The sequence below is a fragment of the Castor canadensis genome, chromosome 6 (assembly GCF_047511655.1).
Source record: "Castor canadensis chromosome 6, mCasCan1.hap1v2, whole genome shotgun sequence".
NCBI classification, from domain to species: Eukaryota; Metazoa; Chordata; class Mammalia; order Rodentia; family Castoridae; genus Castor; species Castor canadensis.
Window position 1 is genome coordinate 19,910,370 of NC_133391.1, and position 23,521 is coordinate 19,933,890.

At 41.2% G+C, this 23,521-nt stretch overlaps 1 protein-coding gene across 12 annotated transcripts in view; it reads left to right on the forward strand.

Annotated features, from left to right (window-relative positions):
* Sox5 (SRY-box transcription factor 5) overlaps window positions 1–23,521 on the forward strand; it is a 922,227-nt gene that overhangs the window by 103,802 nt on the left and 794,904 nt on the right. The window contains exon 2 of one of the 12 annotated variants that reach the window (XM_074075855.1): window positions 826–920. The exons of the other annotated variants lie outside the window; for them this stretch is intronic. The gene's annotated coding sequence lies outside the window, so the exon portion shown is untranslated. The remainder of the gene's footprint in view (window positions 1–825; window positions 921–23,521) is intronic. 12 annotated transcript variants of the gene reach the window in all.

A 23,521-nucleotide genomic window follows, 5' to 3' on the forward strand; every position in this document is an offset into this window, starting at 1 on the left:
AAGAAAGAAAGGTAGAATCGAGGTTGCCGTGGGAATTTGAAGGTCCTTGGCGAGGTTAATTGGGAGGCCTACACTCCTTTATTCTCAGAATTTTCTTTTCCTTTCCCTTCTCTCCCCCTAAGCTTTTCTGCCCTCTAACCCACCAGTTTCTCTTGCAGCTTGAGCCTTCACACACACTTCAACATTGAACCTGGGGATATAAAAATATTCTAATAGGCAGGGGGATGGCCTTGATGATCTCTTAAAATTCTTTTTAGTGCTTCATTTTAAATTCCAGTAACTTTACAGAAACTCAAAGGTGAAATGCCGTACCCATGTCATCAGTCCAATCCCCTCTACCTATGAATGTCCCCCACCTTCTGGGAGGTGCCATTAGGGCCAGTCCCAGGGGACCTCATTCTGTTCTGAATTTCTCTAGCCTCTGTGAACCACTTCAGCCATGAGTGGTGGAAGGAGGTGCACATTGGATTGGAGAAATTTTCAAGGTATATATTTTACCTTTATAACTTGGATTTTAAAGAACTCATTGCTTTGGTGAGCCATTGTTTCTGAAGAGATGACATTAAATATGTAGGTATGGGGGAACTATCTGGTGGATAAAAATTGAAAGAAGCCAGAATTCACTGAGATCAAGCAATTCAGTGAGCCTTCGTTGAGAATTTCATTCTAAGTGGTTGCAAATTCTGATGCCTCTGAGGACAGGGCTGATAACATACGTTTATAAACTGTGCCTTATGTAAGGCTACAGAGGTGGTGTGGGACCAGAAGCACTCAAGACCATGTGGTACCCTGTACAAACGTGTGTTTGGGTTGTTTTCTTCCCAGAGTATTCAATCTACAAATCCTTGAGACTGCATGATAACTGCTGGAGCTTGTGGGAGATTCCCAGGTGAACACCTAGGATTCCTGAGCTTAGTAAGGTACAGAATTATTACTATTCTTATGGTCCCCATCACTATAGAGTGACTCTAAAGCCTCATGCACCATTGTCGTTCTTATTCAGTGCTTACCCTAATTGTCTGTAGTAGTCATGTAAAACTCTACTTTAAACATGGAGGCCTGGAGGTAGACTTGTTTCCTCATGGTCATCTTTCTAACAACTGTTGGAGCCCAGGTTAAAATTCAAGTCTGCTAACTTGCTGGCTTTGAAACCAGGCTCTTGACCTGATGTATCTCAGTTTCTTCCATGAACTGTCAATATGTAGGGAGCTGTGTTTAAAAAAAAAAAAAAAAAAAGGTTGACAAGTTCCTGGTCAAATACTAAAAAACAAATTATGTCCGAGTTACCAGAAGTTAAACCCCATGCATTACTTGCTGTGACCATATCAAAGACTTTAATGTTGGGTCTCCAGTAGTGGCTGAGATTTGCAGTGTTTCCCCAGCTAATGTGAACTTTACAGATTATTCCAAGTTCTAATGATCCAAAGAACAAAACCGAGGACCTCTTCTCTGTAATACCCAGCTTCCCTGTGAGATGCACTGTTATTAAGAAGCAAGGTGTTGTGAGTGTACACAAGATACATAAACATTTTACAGTCAGAGGACTGTGTCAAAGGAACGGTGGCATTTGAGACTGGGTCTCAAAAAGTGGTTAGTGTTTTCATAGAGAATATTTACACAGAATGGGGGACAGAGAAAACATAAGGACAGATTAGTTCAGAGGAGCAGCTCATGTATGCACACACACACACAGTACATGTGCACACATGCATGCATACACATGTACGGACACACATGTATGCACGTGCACACATGCACCCACACAATACACGCACACACACATGTGCACACATGCACACACGCAGTAGTGTGTGCACACATGCAGTCACACATGTGTATATGCACACATGCAGTACATGTGCACACACAACACATATGTACACTTACATGCATACACATGCACACATGCATGTATGCACACATGTACACATACACAGATGGGCATGCAAGTGTCAGTTTGGTGAATGTGGAAGACTAGGAGAGGAGTGTGAATTTGGTGCCTGTGAGGTGTTACTTGGCTGATTGTTGTTTTTGAAGATTGCTGATGTTTCCTCAAAGATTCAAAAGGATCACTGGAATATTCTTACAGTGGATGACCTGGATTCTTACAGGCATCGAAGTCAGATAACAGGATGACATTGTCACTCGTATTATTAAAATTATTAACTTAGTGAACCAGTATTTACTGATTGCCTGTTATATTTCGGGCCTTGTTTTGGATGCTGAGGCTAAAGCTTTTAATAAGCTGTAGGAGATTCCTGTTCTCACACAACTCAAAGGCAGAGCAACACACACAAACAAAGCCACAGGTAAGTGGCAGCTAGCAAGAGATTCTGTGCAATGCAGAAATAGCCACTGGGAGGAAGGCCCCAATGGTCACTTGAGAGTGACAAGAAGATGCCTGGCATTTGAAGGTCGTAGTGGGAAACACACAGGGCAGAAAGGATGGCTGATGCACCAGCCCTGGGGAGAAGCAGCCTTGAGGACAGAGGAACAGAGAGAAGCTGATGTGTTTGGAGTCCTGGCAAGGTGGAGGCTGGTGCAAGGGTACAATGAGGTTGACCAGAACCAGAACAGAACAGTCAGGGGATGGAGCTCGTCACTATGTGTGGCAATTAGCTACTGAAGGGTTGTAAGAGTGTGCTTCTGTGTGTGTTGTGTGTCTCTGTTGTGTGTGTGCAAGTATGTATGTGTTTCTGTGATGTGTGTTGTGTGCGTGTGTGTTGCGTGTAAACCCTCTCTAGCTGCTTCAGGAATAACATGTTGTAAAGGGTTGAACAGAAGCAGCAGGCAGTCAGGAAGTGATGACAGAAGTTTGGAAGTCCTACTTTGGGTAAAGGGTGGTGGATGAGATGGAGATAAATGGACAATATGTTAGCCATAGGATATGCTGATGAAATGGAGGTGGTGGTGGGGCTCGGGGAAGGGATTAGTGGTGGTTCGGTGCTATCTCCTAGGCAAAGGAAGAGTGAGGGTGATACAGGCTTGCATGGAAAAGCAGGAGTTTTGTTTTAGACAACTTAAGTTGGAAATGGCTACTAGATATTCAAGTGGGGAAGTCAAAAAGTACTGGGTACCGAAGTCTTGAATGAAGACGATGTCTGGGATGGAGGCTTAGAGATATATTACTCCATGCTAAGATATTTCATTAATAGATTTGAGATCTTCCTCCAGTTAAAAAAATATTTTAAAGGATAAATAAGTAAATTACAGTACAGTCACAGCTGAGATATGTTTGGACACTGACTTTGGAATTAAAAATGAAGGGCAGGACTGTAAAATAGGTTCTGTGAGGGGTGGGTACCTGTGTGTGTGGGGAAATAAAGGAGGATGAAGATGATCTATGAAATAGAGCAATGAGACCTTTTGCAATTGTTTTAAGTAGGGAGTGAAACTCACCAACATAGAATGTAAGCATAACACAGAAATGTCACAACACATCACCCCCCCACCACAACTAATGTATGCTAATAAAGATGCTTTGGGAAAGAAAAAAAGAAGCTGATTGACTGGAGCAGAGCACAGGAAAGGGAAAGGAATAGATGTCATAGAAAGATACTGAGGGTCAGAATGCACATACAGGCTGAGGGACAGAGTGAGAACTTTTGGTCTGGTGCGCTAACTCTGGAGTAGCTGGAGCACAGGGTTAGCAGGATCTGACTTCCTGCCAAAGGTGACCACTCTATCTTCTCTGACACATAAGTTTGGTGACATGGAAGCAAGAGCTTCATTGTTTTACAGTACACTCCTCCCTCTTATGGTTTGCTTTCTGTGGTTTCAGTTATGTATGGTCTACTGGAGTCTGAAAATATTAGATGGAAGATTCCAAGAATAAGCAATTCATAGTTCTAAAAAAAAAAGAATACATATTTTAGCAATGATTGTTTCAGTCCTTAAAAAGTCATCTTTGGAAACCAGTGTATATGAATGTCCATTCTCCATTGAGTTTAAAGAAAAGGAAAAAGCTTCCACAAAACATTAAAAAGTAAATGAAAGTATTTTGTTGTTAATAAAAGCTGAGTGAAGACAATGTAGTAGTTTGACAGTGCTACATGGACTTGGGACCCAACTAGCATTTTCTGGTCATTGCTTGAGTGCTGGTAGAGAAGCAGGAAGTTTTAACTTTTAGTATTTGGTGGGAGTTTGCAGTGGTTTCCATCCATGTGTGTCTCCTGTACACAAGCCCAGGTCTGTGTAGCGCAGGTCTGAATGCTCCTTTTGGAAGGGCTTCTTGTGGCACTCTGGGTAGGTGACCTCAGGTTTAGAATAAACTCCTCTTTTTCTAGACTAGACAGTAGTCTCTTCACTTTTACCAAATGCTACCACCTGAAATGGAGGCAAAAGTCAATCCTTGCTCCCACAGTACCCTCCCATTTGAGGTAAGCATTGTTTTGGATGTTTTCTGGGCTGACCATGTTGGAAACATTTATTGGCTTCCCATGACTTTAAGCCCTGTGTCCATTCTGATTACTCTTGCTTTTGGATAATTCATTTCCACCTTCCTCCAAGCATGGCACTTTTTATTTCCCACAGGACCAGGGGCCAGCTCCACTCAGACAGAGATCAAGGTGTGGTACCCATCTTCCAGATACTGTATTTCTGTTGATGAGAACCAATTCAAGATCCCTATGCTTTTAAAAAGAATAAAATAAGCCTTTAGTAATAGTTTTAGATTTACAGAAAAGGTGCAAAGGTAGTAGAGGAGGGTCTGTCATATCATTTCTCTGATTGTTAATGGCTTTATTACTTGGTATGTTTGACACAACAAATGCACCAGTCTTTGTGCAGTACCATTAACCAAACTCTGTATGTATTCACATTTCCTTCAGGTGTTTTTTTCTTCCTTTCCTGTTTCTCTTCCAGGATCTCATCTGGGATACCACATCACATTTCACTGATCTGTCTCAGGCTCATTTGAGTTGTGGCAGCTTCTCGAATTTGTTTGTTTTTCGTGACCTTGACAGTTAGGTATTGTGTGGATGTGCCTTCTGATGTTTTGCTCATGGTTGGATTGGGGTTATGGATTTGGGGGGGTGGTGTTAAGATCACAAAGGTGAAAGGTCATTCTCATGACATCATACCAAAGGCTAATGCTATCAATGTTCTGATAACACTAACCTTCATCACCTGGCTGAGGTTTCCACGTGAATTTTCTGTCTTCTCCCTTTCTAAACCATAATCTTTAGGAGTGAAGTCCGTACACAAGGGGGTGGGAGGAGTTGAACCATGCTCCTTGGGGTGGGTAGAATATTGCACACAAATTATTAACTGTTCTGTATAGCAGACTTGTCTCTTCCACACCATTTACCTATTCTCTTTCTTGTTAATATCAGTATGGACTCCTGGATATTTATTTGATACTTTGGATTATAATCTAGTAATGTTTTATTTATTTTGTTGTTCAAATTGGTTCAGCTTTGTCCACTGAGAAGTCTTTTGCATTGCTTTCTGTGTCCTTCTGATCATCACTATCATTTTATTTTCTTCTGTGTTTTTACATCTGTAAGGTTACCAACTCATGGGTTTCTTATCTTGTACTGTGCTATTGTTTTGGGGGGAATCATGGGAATAAATATAGGCCTTATGTTTACCCTTAGTAAATTTTCTTTTCTTGGGGTTTTCTCTTACCATCATCTCCTGCCTGACTACAGTGATAACCTCTTACCTGTTTTCTGAACTTCCATTCTAACCACTTGCACTAAGGTCAGTTTTTGAATTGCAACCAAAGTACCCTTTCTATGCAAGCCAGCAATGTCATCCTTTCCTACACCTGTGTGAGGAGTCATGACCTGACTCTTGCTGGTCTCTCCTACCTCATCTCTTAAACTTTGTATCCCCACTCACCATATTTTAGACATATGGCTCTTATCTCTGATCTTGGAAATACGAGCTTGTCTACATGCGGCCTATCTTTCACTGGGCCTCTCTGCCAGGACTTTTTTCCTTCATATTTTTAAATGGCTGATTCCTCTATGCTGTTCAGATTTAGCTTGGATGGCACCCACCTCCCTATCAAATTACCATGTTTGATTCTCTTTATAGCTGCCATCATAATGGAATTTTTTCTTAATGATTTATCAGTTATTTATGTTGGTCTGCTCCTCTCACTATTAGACTGTCTTGTCTCTCTTGTTTATAGTCTGTGGTGCCTGTAGCACATAGGAGATGTTCAATAAATATTTGTGAAATGCTGGTTGCTCAAGACCTTGTAATTTCTTCTTATCTTTTACAGAAATAGACTGTGTAGTAATTTTTCACATAACCATGGTGAATTTCCTCCCTCAAAAATAAGACTGACCCTGTTCCCATCAACACTTGCTTCTATCCTGTGACTGAGGCCAGTGCTCACTCCTTCCTTGTGTGCTCTGTGACATTACAGATCACAGGTTATGATCTGGAATCCCAGGCTGTGAGACCTAAAGGCAAATTTAAGTGAGCAAAATTTTCCCTTCTGACTAATGTCAATTAAAATAACCCTTCTCTCTGTATGTGGCTGTTTGACATTTTATTGCCTCTCCTAGTTGTACATTTTTTCTAGCTCAAATCTTGATCATAACAAAATCAGTATGGTATCAATATCTTAACTGAAGTCCCAATGTGATATATTTGACATACTCTTGGCATTCCAGTTGAATCTATTCTGACTTCTGATCTCAATTTCCTGGTTCAGAAATCTTCTCCTCAGTAATCCATCACAGAGTCCTTTGGATCTGTATGAAATTCACTAGTCCTGGTATGAAATTTGAATGTTCTTCTTCTCCATCATCTTTTACTCTCTGTGCACTCATAAACAATTATGTAATTTAGAAAAACGTAGTGAGCTTCTCACGCGAGTGTGTTTTAACATGCTAAAGACGCTGCAATTACTTAGATTTGTGGATGGTGTGGATTCAAACACCGTATAGCTCTCCTGACCCACACAGCACTTATCGTCACTACAGATTTGCTAGTTGACATTTCCTCGCTTAACCTGATAATTGGTTATCACTTTAACTAACTTACAAAGTAAGTATTTCATTACAGTACATTTGTGACTTTGAGTTAGAATGCCAGTTGCCTCAGAACCTAACATTAGCAGGGAGCAATCTAGTAGAGTCAGTGACTGCCTGTCAGAAGGTGGCAAACATTTCATTCAGTATTTATTCTTGCAGGGCGCAGGGTGTGGGATGGGCAGGTGGAAAGGCTGAACCGAGTTGCACTTACAATAGGGCCTCAGCCAATCCTGGGGTGCCTGGAGCTAGGATGGACCTGCAGAGCTGTCCTGAGTGGAGGTAAGGGCTGTCCTTTGTACCTCCCCACTTAGCATTCTTTGGACATTAGTCCCCAGGGGTGGGGTGTAGCCTTGGGCCATGCAGTTCCCTTCAGCCAAGGCATAGCCCAAAGAGAGGCTCAGCTAAGCTGTCACCAGCAGGTGCTGTTTGGAGCTGGGCAGTGAGGACTTTGCTACTGAAGGGACAACCTTCAACGATGTGGACAGTACATGGCAACATTGCTCACAAGTGTATTCACTTGGATTCAGGTCCTGTTCTTAACTTCCTATGTATGATGGGTGCATTTGCTCTCACCCTTGAGTCACTAGGCTCTCATCCTTTCCCAAAGTCCTGTATCCCCTGAATATCTACTTCTGGCTTTCTTTATGTGTAGCATGGCGTGACAACATGCCCACACAGAGGAGTCCAGCCCATAGAACAATTGTTTTGTCTTGCAGCCTCAATCACTTTAAGAAAGCTGTAGCAATCAAATAAAAAAAAATTTGTTATGGAACCTTAAAAATCCAGCAACTCCCATTCTGGAAACAACTGCCCCCTCCCACTTCTCTATACTCTTGGAAAACATCAGTTGAAAACTACAGGTTTCTGGGGCTGGAGAAACCTCCATGCAGACATGTGCTTAGATGCACAAGGCCCTGGGTTCCATCCCCAGCACTAAACAATCGTGATTAAACACTCTGACTTCTGGATATTGGCATTTATTGGAGTAATAACCTAAAGACTTACTCACCAAGTCTTTTATTCATATCCAGTGAAAACGTACTGTTTTTTTTTTGCTGTCATTATGTGAAGTGTAGAATGGGTGTTGGAAGGCTATTCTCTGTGTCCTTTCATAACACCTTTTCCTCCAAAGGAAACTCAAGTCTCAGCCTGTTACATTGATGATGTGTAATACTGTCTGATTTGAGTCACTCCTGATGACTGTGCACGTGGCCTTCTGGAGACACTGTCCTGATTCTGACTGGACTCCATTCTTCCTTGTCAGACATCACTCAAACAGTGACAACTCCCTCTCCTTCTTGTGTCTTACATGTGCTGAACAACACAGACACTTGGCTGGTGTCAACAGCTTTTCTATTTATAGAGCCTAGATTATGTGAAGACACTCACTGTGTCTCTTAAGTTATGACAGTCATATTGGCTTGGTAGGCAAATGGTTAGTACCAAGAAGTCAGCCAGCGATTTTCATGGAGGACCCATATGAGTGTCTGAGTTTGTGAAGCATCTTCAGGTGTTTGTGGAAGGAGGGTGAAGCCCTGGTACCATGTTTGAGTGCTCTCGTTTCTGTCTTTACCATCTGGGGCTATCTGATCACTCTACATGGGTGTTGATACTCTTAGAAAGAAATGGCTTCCTTGTGTTCCGCCATGTGTAGTGCTCCTGTGGCTGCCCACCTCCTTCAAAATAAAAGCTGGTGTCCTTATAATGCTCTATCTGTTCTGCTCCCCAGTTACTGCTCAACTCCTCTGTCTGGTGCCCCACCAGCCACACTGACTTCCTGGATTTTTGTCTAGCATGTTAGGACAGTTCCTACCTCAGGACCTTTGTACTTGTTCCTTAAGCACACTTGACTAAATAAATGACTTGTTCCCTTACCTCCTCTAAGTTGTATCAAATGTGACCTCTCATTAAAGTCTCTGTTTATAACTTTTAGACTTTAAAACATCAGATCCATTTCCTAACCCTATAATAATCCAGCTCTTTGCTTTATCCTGCTCCTCAGTATGAACCCCAAATAATATACTATATGTTTAGTTATTGTGCATATCATCTTTTCTATTCACTAGCATCTGATGGTTATGGGTACAGGGAGTTTTGTGTGTCCTGTGCTTCACAAGTCCCTAGATCTAAATGATGCTTGAAGTGAAATAAGTATTTGTTGAGTGAGTGAATGAGAGCAAATAAGTAAAAAGATACAACCTACATGGAAACTCACCAAACAAGACATCATGTCCACACTGTACACTGCAATTGAGTGAGGATTGCATTCTAGCAATATTAAAAAAAAAACTTGTCTCTAACAAATCTCAGGAGCTCAGGTTTTTCCACAGACACCTTTAAAAACTCTGTCTGTAATACCACTTGCCCCTTCTCTATTAACTGCTTTTCTTTTACCTCTTGCTTGGCCTATTGTGACAAGTAATCTAGCCCCCCACCTGGTTTAGACGTACGTGTTTATTGTAATCGCATTGGTTTAAGTTCCCTACCTCCTTAAATGCACAAAGCACTCTGAGAAAGGATTTCCATGTATTATATTTTGTTCAGAAAGTCTTATCTCTGACAGACATATTTGCCTACTTTCTTTTTTATTACCAAAAAAAAAAAGTTTTATACTCACTAGGCATACAGAGTGCTGTTCCAACAGACTGGTCACTATCTCTCCCTGAAACCACACACCATCAAACAGCTTCCTAAAAAAGTTAACAATGCAGAAAATGCTGATGCAGTGCTTTGGGACTTAATTATTTCTTTGTCATTGTTTATCATTGTTTTGTCAACTTTCCATATCACTACCCACAATGCTTTGAGCTTGGTTTTCTTTGAACATTCCTTTCCTCTGAACTTGCCATGAACTTGTGCCCATAGCCTGCCACCACAGCCACTTTATAAAGGGGGAAAAAAAATCAACACTTTGGTTGTAAAAGGTGCTAAAAGCAAGGTCAGAGACTATAAAGCAGCAAAAGCCCTTGCCCTGCTGATGTTTGAGATGGCAGTGTAATGCTTGCTTTGAAAGAAGGTTGCTGCAATAATTTACACATACTTAAAGAGAGTCAGGAATTCAGCTTGTGTGAGGAGGAGGAAGAAAAAAGAATTATGCCTTATAAGATTAGGTAGACTGGAGGAGGAGAAGGATTGCATAAATACCAACCGTGATATGGAGGGGACAGGGCCCATTGCCGTGTCTACAGTGTGGGATGGGGTAGAGGATTGTTTGTTTTATGAAGAAGGACAGGGGAAGGAAGGGATTTGTTTTTGTGTTTCTGATTATTTTTCTGCATATGGTGTTCTATTAGGAAATTATTGTGCCTTCTGAGCGAAGTGTCATGAGAGGGACTCTGTGCCGGGAAACAAATCTTGGGTCTCATCCCAGTCCTTCCAGGAGAAAAACGTGAATGAAAATGTCCCACAAAGAGAGCTGCTCAGCCTCCGCCCTTGGGAGATGGTAAAAGGAAAGTGCGTGAAGTCTGATTATGGGATAGAGTGCAGACAGAGCAAAGTCATGTCTTCATAAAACTGGATATTCAGGACTTCTCTTCTACACTACTCTTGTTTTACCCTCAGGGAATCTACCCCCAAACCTCATTGCTGCCTGAAACTGTGGATGTATTAAACCCTGTAGATACTAGGTTTTTTTCCTATATTGGACATACATACGACGAAGTTTAGTGTGTAAGTTAGACACCCAAAGAATTAACCACAGAACTTTCTGTAGATCTCAGTGTATGGTTTTTTACTTCCTTCCTAGGTTGAGAACTTTCCCCTTTTCACTTAAAGAAAGCACCTGTGCTTCTCTTTGTCCAAATTGCAGCATCATTGCTCCCTTGCTTTGAGGTCACCGTTATGTAAAATAATGATAAAATAATGTAAAATAATGGTTATACGAACACAAGACCTGCAGGACTGTGGCAGTCTCTGTGATGACTTAATGGCTATCAAGTGACCGGTGAAGGGTAGTGTATACAACATGGATACTCTGAGCAAAGAGCCCATACACATCCTAGGCAGGACAGAGGGAGACAGTGGGAGATTTCATCATGCTGCTCAGAATAGCAAGCAATTTAAAACTTAAGAATTGTATTTCTGGGGTTTTTTCCTTTAATACTTTCAAACTTTGGTGGACTGTGGGTAACTACAGCTGTGTGGATAAGAAGACCACTGTGTCACATGCTGTTAAATATGACTTCTTGGGCTGCATCAAGACACAGGAGGGCTCCAAAGGGCCAGGAATAAAGGGGGATTTTGCATGGAGACTGAGAACTCTCACTTGTTTTAGGCCCCTTTCCTCCCACACAACTTGAGAGAGTGTGTGCAGGGAGGAGGAGGGATGACGAGTGTAGCAACAGAAATTGCTGTAGAGGGAATTAGGAGTGCAAAGGTGTCTCTTGTCCTCCTCCAAAAGTACACACAATGGGGTGTCAGGAAACTACCTAGGGTGAGAGGGGTTGTGTGTGGTCTGGTGTATGGAGGGTACAGGGTCCCACCCTGAAACTGAGGTCCTCTCCTATCATAGAGCTTACATTCCTGCAGCCACGGTCCCTGCTCTCTCTACCTGCCCAGCTGGCTCCCTTGCTGCCCTGTGTCACTTGACATTGCTGGGTATCTGACACTGTGGTTCACATTTAGCCTCTGGAAACTTGCCCTTGGCTTGATGTTGAGGCATGGTTCTCTCCTGGTTCTTTTCTGTCCCCATCATTATTTCTGAGTCACTGCCATTGGCCTCTTCACCTCTCTCTAATGTCTCCCTCCCTGGAAGTGGATCCTGGCTCTCTTTCCATTTGGTCTCATTCCTTGTCAGAGCATCTGTGACCACCTGTCCATGTGCCTTGGTACCAATGCCCCATCAGGGTTCCAGTCCCTCCTGTTCACCCAAACTGTGTGAGCCAGAATGGCCAACACTTGAACGTTTTCCTCCTGACGCTGTCTTTCCTTTCATCCCATTGTCACTGCTGTCCTCACCAGTTTCAGCTTCAGGTCACATCTCGCCAGTACCCAGGGAAGGCTTGGAACGATGAGGAGGAGGGCTGCTACAGTATCAAGGCCATGGCACTGTGAGGATTTTCCCTTCGGTTTTCTCCACGTTTTACATTGAAAACATCAAAGTGTTCAACCTTAACTGCCTTTGGTCACATCTGGAGCCTCCTGCTCTAGTGTGCCTGACTCCAGATGTAGTCCATCCTCCATAAAGTGAGTGGTCTTCTCCAATTAGCCCCCCCAATTCTTGTCAAATGGAACCTAGTTTATTGACTGCTTAAAAAAGCAGGTCTCAAAAGTCTGGTTAGCATGACAACTGACAACAATTTTAATGATTTTCCTGTTAATTTTCTAGAAACTTCTGCCACCAGTGGCTGACTTCTTTATTTTACCTAAGACAAAGGGCTAACCATCATTTTAACCACCTGCAAACGATCACTTCAGTTTTCTTCCCTCCTGTATTCAGAAAGTCAAAAATTCATAACAGGACGTGGAGCTTCTGATATTTTACTGCTAAGATCCCGTGCTCATGTAGACTGGTTTTTATTTTACCTTAGCTTTCAAAGTGTGCATTTTTATTTTTTTAACCAAAGTTTACAAGTATTTATTTGGTCATAAAAGTATATGATCCTTGCAGAAGATTTAGAAAACACTTGTAAGCAAAACAAAGCATATGAAATCCTGTTACATAACCTGTTATTTAGTAAATAAATAAAATTATTATTTAAGCGATAAATAAAAATAAATTAACTTATAATTTTGTAAATAAATGCAAATCACCACTGTTAATGCTTCTGGATCTACAAATTCCTTATTTAGAGACATAAATTGTTTTCCTTTTCTAAAAGGTAATAATTAGGTAATGTGTGTGTTTCTCCTTGAACAAAACATCACGCACATCCTGGGTTTCATATGCAGCTTCGTTGAGTGTTCTATCACTTCAAAAAATTACTACTAGGAATAGTATCCTGTCAACAGGACTGTCATAAAATACAGAAGTTCTCATACCCTATTGTTGTAGGTAACAATCATAACAGCTAACCTTCACTGGGGCATCTCATGGGGCAGGCGTTGTGCTCAGTGCTTTTAAAATGTTATTTGATTCCCAATACTCCACAAGCTCACAAGCAGTGCCCCTCCATGAAGGACTTGGGACACAGAGATTTCCTATTTTGACCAGACTTATAACTCTACTGTGGTAGAACCAAAATTCTAACCCCTTCTGTGCAAAAACCCATAGTAGGGTGTCAGGCTAAGGGTGCTTGCTTTGCTTGCTCAGTGACCTCAATCTGTAGGATTCACAGAGGAGGGTTTTCCCTCCTCCTTGTGTGAGGCTGTGAGGAAACCAAGAGGACAGAGTGGAATGATTTCCCCTGGTGACCAGAGAGAAGACCATGAAGTTCTCAGAAAAGCTCTATGAAGAGCTGGCTGTGTCTCCTCTCTATACGTGGGCACTGCCACTAAACACTGTAGATCTTCATGACTAATTTATAGAGGTGCCATCATCAAAAATGCATGACCAACTGCCAAGTTACCAGAATTCCTGCCCCTTAAGCCAGGCAGCAGCAGCTTGCATGGAATACTTGAATTTTACTAACCCATGAAAGATGGAAACTCCCTTCCTAGGTACCCAGAAATGAGTAGAATTTGCCTAAGAAAAGTGATCACAAGGCGTAAAGTTTCTGTTTTGCAAGATGTAGACGTTCTGGTGGTTACTAGTATGGCAGTGTGCACAGGAAGCTATGCTGAGAAGATACAGCTTATGTTAGGTTTTTGCACCAAAAAAGCAAAACCCCACAAAAAGACACAAGGAAACTTTTAGAGGTGAAGGATACATTGGTGGTCTTGATGGTAATGATCGCATCATGGAATATGTATATGCCCAAACTCGTCGTGATCTATACATATACAGATATACAGTTTTTTTATGTATCGCTGATAGCTCACTAAGGTTTCCAAACCCACTGTAGAGAGATGGCTGTGTTCAGCCATCAGTGGGTTATTTACAAGACCTTGCCTCCTCTCAGTTATCGTGACTCTCAGTAAACTTATTGTTGGGATGGAGAGCAGAAACCCTTATGGAGTGAAGGAGCTCAGTTTGAATTACAGGTTGACGGCTTCAGAGTTCTGCAGTCTTGAGTTTATTACCGTGTGGATGGAGCTAGTAGAGGCACACAGCCTAGTCAATAGCAGATAACAGAAGGATATAAAGTCTACTTAAGCAGCATTAAGTCAACCTTCTGCTTTTTGTTTACCCTTCTGTGGGGAGGAGGGCACATCTTGACCATCTAAAAAACCGTATTTTTTATTCATTTATTCACATGTGCATACATTGTTTGGGCCATTTCTCCCCCCTGTCCCCAACTTCTCTCTCTCTCCCCCCACTCCCCTAGCTTCCAGACAGAACCTGTTCTGCCCTCTTCTCTAATTTTGTTGAAGAGAAGACATGAGCAATACTAAGAAAAACAAAGCGTTTTTGCTAGTTGAGATAAGGATAGCTATACAGAGAGATTCCTAGCATTGCTTCCATGCACAAGTGTATTACAACCCGAATTGATTCATCTCTACCTGACCTTTTCACTACTTCCCGGTCACTTTACCATAGTGACCTCTGTTGTTTTAAGGTTACTGTATTCGCTCCTCTGCAATGGAGACATCAAATGCTTTCAAGTTTTGGGTTTTCTGCCTTTCCCTAGCCCTCCTGTATGCATCCTCCCCTTAGCGTGTGACCCAAGTCTAGTAATATTACTGTACTTGTTTTAGATCTAAAGTCCGCATATGAGGGACAGCATACAATTTTTGGCCTTCTGAGCCTGGCTAACCTCTCTCAGAATGATGTTCTCTAGTTCCATCCATTTTCTTGCGATTGACAAGATTTCATTCTTCTTCATGGCTGAGTAAATTTCCATCATGTATAAACACCACATTTTCTTAATCCATTCATCAGTAGTGGGGCATCTTGGCTGTTTCCATAACTTGGCTATTGTGAATAGTGCTGCAATAAACATGGGTGTGCAGGTGCCTGTGGAATAACCTGAGTCACATTCCTTTGGGTATATCCCTAGCAGTGGGATTGCTGGATCATATGGCAGATCTATGTTTAGTTTTTAAGAAGCTTCCATATTGTTTTCCAGAGTGGTTGTACTAGCTTACATTCCCACCAGCAGTGTATAAGGGTTCCTTTTTCCCCACATCCTCACCAACATTTGTTGGTGGTGGTGTTTTTGATAATAGTTATTCTAACAAGGGTGAGGTGGAATCTTAGTGTGGTTTTGATTTGCATCTCCTTTATGGCCAGAGATGGTGAGCATTTTTTCATGTGTTTTTTTGCCATTTGTATTTCTTCTTTAGAAAAAGTTCTGTGTAGTTCAGTTGCCCATTTCTTTATTGGTTCATTGATTTTGGGGGAGTTTCGTTTTTTGAACTCCCTGTATATTCTGGTTATCAGTCTTTTGTCTGATGTATGGCTAACAAATATTTTCTCCTACTCTGGGTGGTCTCTTCAGTTTAGAGACCATTTCTTTTGTTGTGTAGAAGCTTTCTAATTTCATCCCATTTGTCCATCCTCTCTTAGTTGTTGAGCTACTGGGGTTCTATTGAGGAAGTCCTTGCCTATATCTATTGCTTCCAGAGTATTCCTTGCTCTTTTCTGTACTAGCTTCAGAGTTTAAAAAAACCACATTTTGTTTAAATTTCAATATGAAAACTTCTAACAATTACACAATTTTCAAAAATACAGAGATCTCAGGTATAGTTCAATTCAATTTTTGGATTTTAAAGATGGGTAGATTTGAGGTGCAGAAGTGTGAGATATGGTCACTGAGGGCAAAACAAAGGGTCTGCCATCTTGCTCAATGTCTTGGTATAAATAAGACAAAAGAGGTAAGAGTCACCAAGCTTTATTTTGTGAATGGTCCTGGAAAATAACTTGTATGTGGGATTGACCTGTATAATCCAAATGAAAATGGAATTCTGGAAATGTGCTTGCTGAGGTGCCATCAATGAAAATTAAAATATCTGAAGAGGAGGATCTGTGTAACAAAGCTCAACTCAACACAACATCGTAGTTGTACAAGTGTCTATGTGGTATTTTTATCCTGCTTTACCTCATAGAGTTGGTAGATATTTTAGCTTTATTCATGCTGTTAACAAACTTTGCGTATTAAATGCACACATTAATAAAATAGACATTTAAATCTGTTAAGCCTGATTCTGTGGTGGTTGTATTTTTGTACTGGTTTGTGAGCACATACCTTCTTGTCTTAGCAGTAATAAAAGCAAGGATTTACCACTTTTCATAACTCTGACTGTTTTATGGTCCTTTGGAGACAAACTCCAGCAGCCTTGCCAGTCAGCAAACAGCCAAGCTTACTAACATGAATGATTTGATGACTTTAGCATCTTACAAAAAAATCTTAGACTTGCTTTACAGAAGCATCAGGTATATTCTCTGCTTCCCATCCTTCAACTGACAGCTTAGGTTTCAAATGGTAGACTATGGGGCAAGCTTGAGTTTCACCTCTAAGATTTCTGAAAGCAACTCTATGAGTGATGCTATTGGATAACAGTATAAGATGCTCAGACTCCATTAATAGACTTGGGTTTGGGGGATAACACTGATTCTTTTAAAAGTTAAAGTTTCATATATGAATACTTGATAACTAGTGATTTCAGTTTTCAGAGAACTTACTTGTTGAACAGATAAAAATTCCAAGGACAGGTGGTCGTGTTGGTATGAGAGTCATTACCGTCCTTGTCTCTTTTTTTTTTCAATTTGTCATTATTCCAATTTCTTTTTTCCTTTTTAAAATTTAATTTAATTTTTTATTCATTTATTCATATGTACATACATTGTTTGGGCCATTTCTCCCCGCCTGCCCCCCACCCCTCCCTCTCCCTCCATCCCCCTCGCTTCCAGGCAGAACCTGTTCTGCCCTTTTCTCTAATTTTGTTGAAGAGAAGACATAAGCAATAATGAGAAAGACAAAGCGTTTTTGCTAGTTTGAGATAAGGATAGCTATACAGAGAGATTCCTAGCATTGCTTCTGTGCATAAGTGTGTTACAACCCGAATTAATTCATCTCTACCTGACCTCTTCACTACTTCCCGGTCACCTTCCCATACTGACCTCTGCTGTTTTATGGTTACTGTATTTGCTCCTCTGCAATGGGGACATCAAATGCTTTCAAGTTTTGGGTTTCCTACCTTTCCCATTCCTGTCTTTTGTCAAACTGTGAGTGTCTATGCTTACATTACCTGTTGGATCCGGTGCTATTCTTCTGACTCTTTACCTCTCTTTCATTTATTTAATCACATAAAAATTACTTAGAAATATGCTGACATAATAACATTTCCTGCCTTACACATTAACCAGAATATACTGAACAACCTAAAATGGATGTTTTTGTAAGAACTCCAGTTTGGGGCTGGTGTTGGTTCAAGGGGCAGAGCACCTGCCTAGCAAGCATGAGACCCTGAGTTCAATCCCTAGTACTGCAATAAATAAATAAATAAGATTTAAAATTTCACCTTTGAGTCACAGGGTTTTGTGTCCATGTACTGTGTGTGCATGTGTGTATGTGTTGTACATGTAAATACCACCAAGCAAACAAATCATTCTTTGCAATTGAATTTATAGCGACTTTTCCTGTAAACATCTTCCCCACTCCATTCCTTTTTGAAAAGTGTTATTAGAACCAATTCATTTTTGTCATTATGCTCTGAACACTTACTAAGCAATATTTGATTGCTCACTACATGACATGTACTGTTGCAATAACTTTACGTACTCTGACTCAATTGTTCTTTACCATATGAATATGGCACAGAGAGGTTATTTATCTGGCCCAAGGTCACACAGCCCAGTTGTGGAGTTGGTATTTAACCCTGTTAGTCTGACTTCAACTGCCCTGTTCCTCTGTACTGTTAACCAGTGTGCTTCACTACCTCCAAGCAGCAGAATGCTTTCAAAATGGTGGCTTCCATATTTCCTTATCAGTCCTGTAGCGTGATGCGCAACTCAGCTTTTTAAAATTAGGTTTGATTACTTTTTAACTTTCTTCCATGGCTAGTTGATCCTCGCCACGAAAGACATGCTGTGTTTTCCTGTTATGTCGAGCTGGCACACTGATTTTGAGAATGGGCTTGAAGAGTAATGCCCAAAGAGTTTGAATCTTAGAAATTGTGAGTAGAAGAGACACCTTCCCCAGCCATCTAGATGGGTCAGGAAGGTTAGTCCTAGATATTCCTGTAAAACTGGGTTTTTCTTCTTGTCTCTCCCTAGTTGTCAGTAAGATAACAGGGATTTGTGTCAAGATGGGTAACATGGAGAATCAGAGTAAATACTTAGCACCGCCCCAGCTTCCCTCCCCCCATTAAAGGTGAAAGGTTCATTTTAACTCACTTGAAGGAAGGGTGGAGAGCAGTGTGGTCACACCTCTGCTGTTGGCCTGAGGCTGGGCCCCCATCTCTGCAGTCGGCAACAAAAGGCCTGAAAAATCAATTGTTGGGCTCTGAGACTTCTGAGCAGGGTGTGAGGGCAGAGCCCCTACCTTTTTAATTTGCTCCCTGATGTTTCTCGGCTTCCTTGCCCTAGCTTTTCCTGAGATAGGAACAGGAGGAAGGCTTTATGAAGCCCCAGTGGATAATTCCACCATTGTGGATTTCTGCCTGTTAGCCTTTTACTGCTACACACATTCACACTTCATATATTTTGCTGTAAAAGCAGCACATCTGAGATGACTCTGTGGTTGAAAAAGATCTCAAAGAGATGGGAGATGGATGAAATGTTGCCATTTTTAGATAATGCTGGAAATAGAATGGCAGCTGTCCTCAGATGCATAGCTGATATACTGTACATATGCTGAATAGAAGCAGATGAAAGATGGCGCGCTATTAATGCTCACAGGCTTGCATTCTAGCTGTGGATCTGTCCATCTCATTTCTAGCTATGATGTGTTTATTCTACACCCTTCTAGAATATAATCCTGTGCTTTAAAGGTGACTCAAGAAGAGAAAAGTTTGCTCTAATCCTCAACTAGGTTTAACATAACCTGCAATATTTCAGATAAGTACCCCCCTTTAATCCTCTAAGCAGTTCAAATCTGTAAATATTTCCCATCACTTGTGAAGAAGGTGCCCTTCTTCGTCATGTTGACCCATGGTCCTTTGGAAGATCTGTTTTTTTTTTATAGAAAAGGCAGAAGGAGAGACTTCCCACAGAGGCAAGAAAGTGATGGTTATCAGACGTCAGGCTGACCCACACCTTCAGCTTGGTAACCATCGAGATGTTGCTGATGTAAATCAGAGGGCTTTGCATGGGCACAGATATGATTAAATCTAGCTCACAGAGGCTTTCCTCAGGAGAGATGGCTTATAAACTAATATTGCTAATTGAACTTGGAGCTTTAAGTTCAAGAGAAACAGTGGACAGCAACGTTGGGTCTACTGAAATGTGGTAGGCAGTAGGCAAGGCTTCTCCCAAGTGGTAATTTTGAGTGACCTGGATTTAGAGGGATGAGTAGGAGTTTACTATATAAATAATAAGAGATAAAGACTATGGATAGAACCAAGAACATCCCAGAAAAGTCGTATGATGCCCAAAGATGGGGCATGAGGCCTTGTTGTGCATTGGTTGTCTGGGATCTAAGTGGTCTGGAGTCACCCTGGTCTTGCATACTTTCTGTACACTGCAAATTCTTCTCTAAAAAGAAAGATTTGGGCTAAGGACCTGTCTGACTCATGTTTTTGTCACTCTGCATAGCTGCCCAGGAGCAGCCCAGGGACTTGAAAGAGAAACTAGACAACTCAATTCCAGTAAAAGACTGACAAAGTCAGAAATTTTCTTTTGCATTTTCTGTTGGGGGAAAAGTTGTCTACAGCAACTAAATGCAGTTTAAAGAATGGTGGTTTCCCCATTTTTGTAAAAAAAAAAAAAAAGACAAAGTGTAGAGCAAGTAACCCTGAAATACGTTAAGCATGCAGAAAGGTATTGAAGGTGACCGTTGGTTAAGCTTGAGAGCTTGTCCAGTCAGGAGCAAGAGAGGGGAGCAAGGCAGGAGGGTTGGCTGAGCAGTGTGAGTTTGTGGTTAGTGACCGTTAGGATCAGAATGCTTGGTGACACTCTGAGGGACAGAGCATGTAGAAAATGCCAGTGAAACTTACATTTTGGGAGAACTTAGTTGGTACGGAGTAAGGAAATCAGTGCTTCTTTCTGCAGATTAATTGCTGTGTTCATGAATGTTGAGTGTCTATTCAGAGAGAGAGAGAGGGGCTCACTCTGAAAAAGATGTAGTCAGCAGGATCGACATCAAGGAGTGCTACCTCTGGATTCCAGACCACAGCCTTGGTGCTGTTGCCTTCCATGACAAAATCTAAGTGCTCTTTTCACTGTACATTAATTTTGATGTCATTCTGAAGTGATAACATGTACAGCTCGGTAGCCTCTCACTGGTGACAGTTCTCTCTCTCCTACTCTTCTGTTTCTTTGCTTTGTTTCCACACTCATCTGGTAACTAACCAGTTATCATTCTGGTTATCTTGTAATTGAAACTGTAAAAGCTGAGGCAGGTAAACCTTTGGCGGACAGATGGTTTCCCCACTATGTCAGCTGCCTCAGAAGGGTTTTTTCTGGTACTACAATGTGGTCTGAGGGAAAAAAAAAACACAACAAAAAACAACAACTCACAAAGACAAGAGCCCAGCTCATACAGTGAAATTTAACAGAATGTATTCGCTAACACTTTCAAAGTTGCCTGAAGACCAAAATTCATTATGGGAGCACGAAGGAAAGGAGAGAGGCTGGAGTGTTGGCAAGAGCCTGGAGGTTGTTACAACAGATTCTCAGAAGTCGGGCTTGGGAGTTCGGTATTCTGGTGGATTTATTTTGGGGGTGGTGAGCCTAAGCAGAAGTGCCCCCAAGCTATTGGGGGCTTTTGCCTGTTCTCATAGCAGGCTGGGAACGGAAAGTGCTTGTTTAAACAGTAGCATATTCTATAAAAACTAACCATGGTAGCAAGGTTTTTCAAAAAGAAAATTACATTAAGAATGAGTGAGAATATATTGAAATAATTATGTTTTAAGGTGTGTAACATTAAAAGATATTAAATAGAATATTGACTGTTTTGGGGAAAATAGCAATAATGAGATTCCTGTCACCTAATCTTACAATAATTGGGTTATTACTATGCAAATGAAGGTATTACTTTTTAAAAAAAAAAAGTAAGGAAGCAAGGCACGGCCTTGGGCAATCCTTATCTAGTCTTAAAAGCTGTGCTGTCAATCCCCTCTAGACTGAAAATCTCTCTCTAAACAATTTGGAGATGCTCCTTTTATTATTTGTCCCTGAAATCTCACTATGCTTTTTAGTTGCTACAGGTAGCAGATTGGAGGCTGGTGATTTTATAATTTTTTTAGCTCTACGTGGAACCCAAGAGAATAATTAAGTTGTATAATTATTGCCCACTGTCATTTTTTAGAGAAACAAAATGGAGTGACTCTCCCTGCCAAGCAGGCATGCCGGTACCCTTATCTATACCCGCCATGCAGCCCTGTCATTGCAGGAAGTGTCTGTGGTGTCTGTGTGTCTCAGAAGCCAACAGGTCATTTTGGGCCAGCAGGCCTCCTAGGGCTCCTTAATGACAGAGGGAGTGACTCCATTAGTCCTCAGCCACACTCACATCAGTTGTCCCTTCATTGCTGTCACCACCTTGCCCACTCAGGCTCCTGTGGTACCCATCAGATGGATAGAATATACAGAGCATTGCCATTTTAGTTCCCGACCCAGGTCAATACCTGTGCAGTCAGCAGGGAATGGTATTACAAACTGTGACTGTTGAGGGTTTGGTAAAAGGAAATTCTATTTCCTGGGTGAGATGTGTGATTGCTCACAGTGCTTGCTATAGGAGATGCTCTGTTTATAAAGAGTGATACGGAATTTTACTTTACAGTTCTCTAGCATTCCTACATAAAGAAAGTAGCAAAAACAGTTGTCGACTGAGCCTTCCTGAAGTCTCCTAATAGAGCTTTTAAACTTTTAGTACTCTTTGAAAGTGTATACTAGATTAATCAGAGCCAAGTAGATTTGAGGAAACACAAAAGAAAAATTCATTTATCAAGTTCTTTCAGTTCTAAGAATTAAGAAGTTGAGGAAATGTGAGCCTTATCAGTTTATTGCAGAATCAATGGAGACTTGAGTGACTTTATAAATGTCACAGGCAACTGCTCTCTACCTTCCATCCTCCTGGATTCCTAGGGTAGGACTCGACTCACTGACCACTGCACATGTCATTTCTGCTGTTCTCTGCTCAGTAGAGAAATCTTAGAATACTCTCCACTCATTTGGGGACAGATTCTTGTGGATTTTTTTATTATTAAGCCTAATTTATCAAATACAGACACCATTTTCCAACAGTTCACAGCCCTGAAAATATTAACTATAATTCTTTACATCTCACTAATCCAACTAATTTGGTTGCCCTCAAGAAAGTAGGTAATTTTTTTTCTTTTTTTTTAAACCATAGTATTGTCATACTGGGGGTACATTGTGATAGTTTAAGAAGTTCTTACTATATATAATAGTTGAATTCACCCCCTCCATCATTCTCCTTTATTTCCTTTCTCCCTACTCCTGGAAGAGTTTCAATAGGTCTCAGTTTTCCATTTTCATACGTGAGTACATATTTATTCACCCTTCTACACCCTTTCCTTATATCCTCCCCTGTCAAGAAAGTGGGTAATTTTTGTTGGATTTCTGTAGAAAGAAATTTTGGAAACATGACAGAGATTGAACACATGATTTAAGGTAGAATAAGTTTTGATCTGTTATGAAAAGCCCTGAGACTTCATCTACAATGTTGATTGTGGTTTAAGAGACTCTGCAGGTCCACTACCCACCATATACTAGCTTGTTTGTGCAACTTCTTTGATATGACGGCACGTACGTACGTACCCATCCCTCCTTGCGTGATCCCCCAGGCTGGGAGGAGAGGGCTGCACGTGTGAGCACTGTTAATTACATGCTGTCTTCCAGAAGTGGATATTTCTCTTCTCACATTTTGTCACTAAACTACTCATATTTGTCCTTCCTTTGGATTGGGATGTGTAGAGGAGAATGAAGTATTGATCAGTATTAGTAATGTTGATCATATCTAGTACTGATTTGTCCCACTGTCTTAAGACTACCTTTGAACTATGAGACAGCACTCATGATAGAGGGGTGACTGTGGCAAGGACTGCAGAGCACAGCTTCCACTGAGAACAATAAGCATCTTTGCCCTTGTCACCGATGCACCATTTGTCTACACTTCCACTTGGGTTTATGGAACAGGTTTACCTTGACTAAGGTCACTGTGCAGTCAACCTTTACAGATGGGATTATGGTGAGATTTTAAATCACCGCTGTAGCCAACCTGCAATAATGACAAACATTGCAGAAGAATGCCCTTTGTCCAGGTTTGATGAGGATTGGTCACAGCTAACAGTTCCCCAATTCAGAACACTGCTGACTTGCAAAAGAAGTTAAGATCGTTGTATCTTCCACTAATTCCAACAGGATCTAT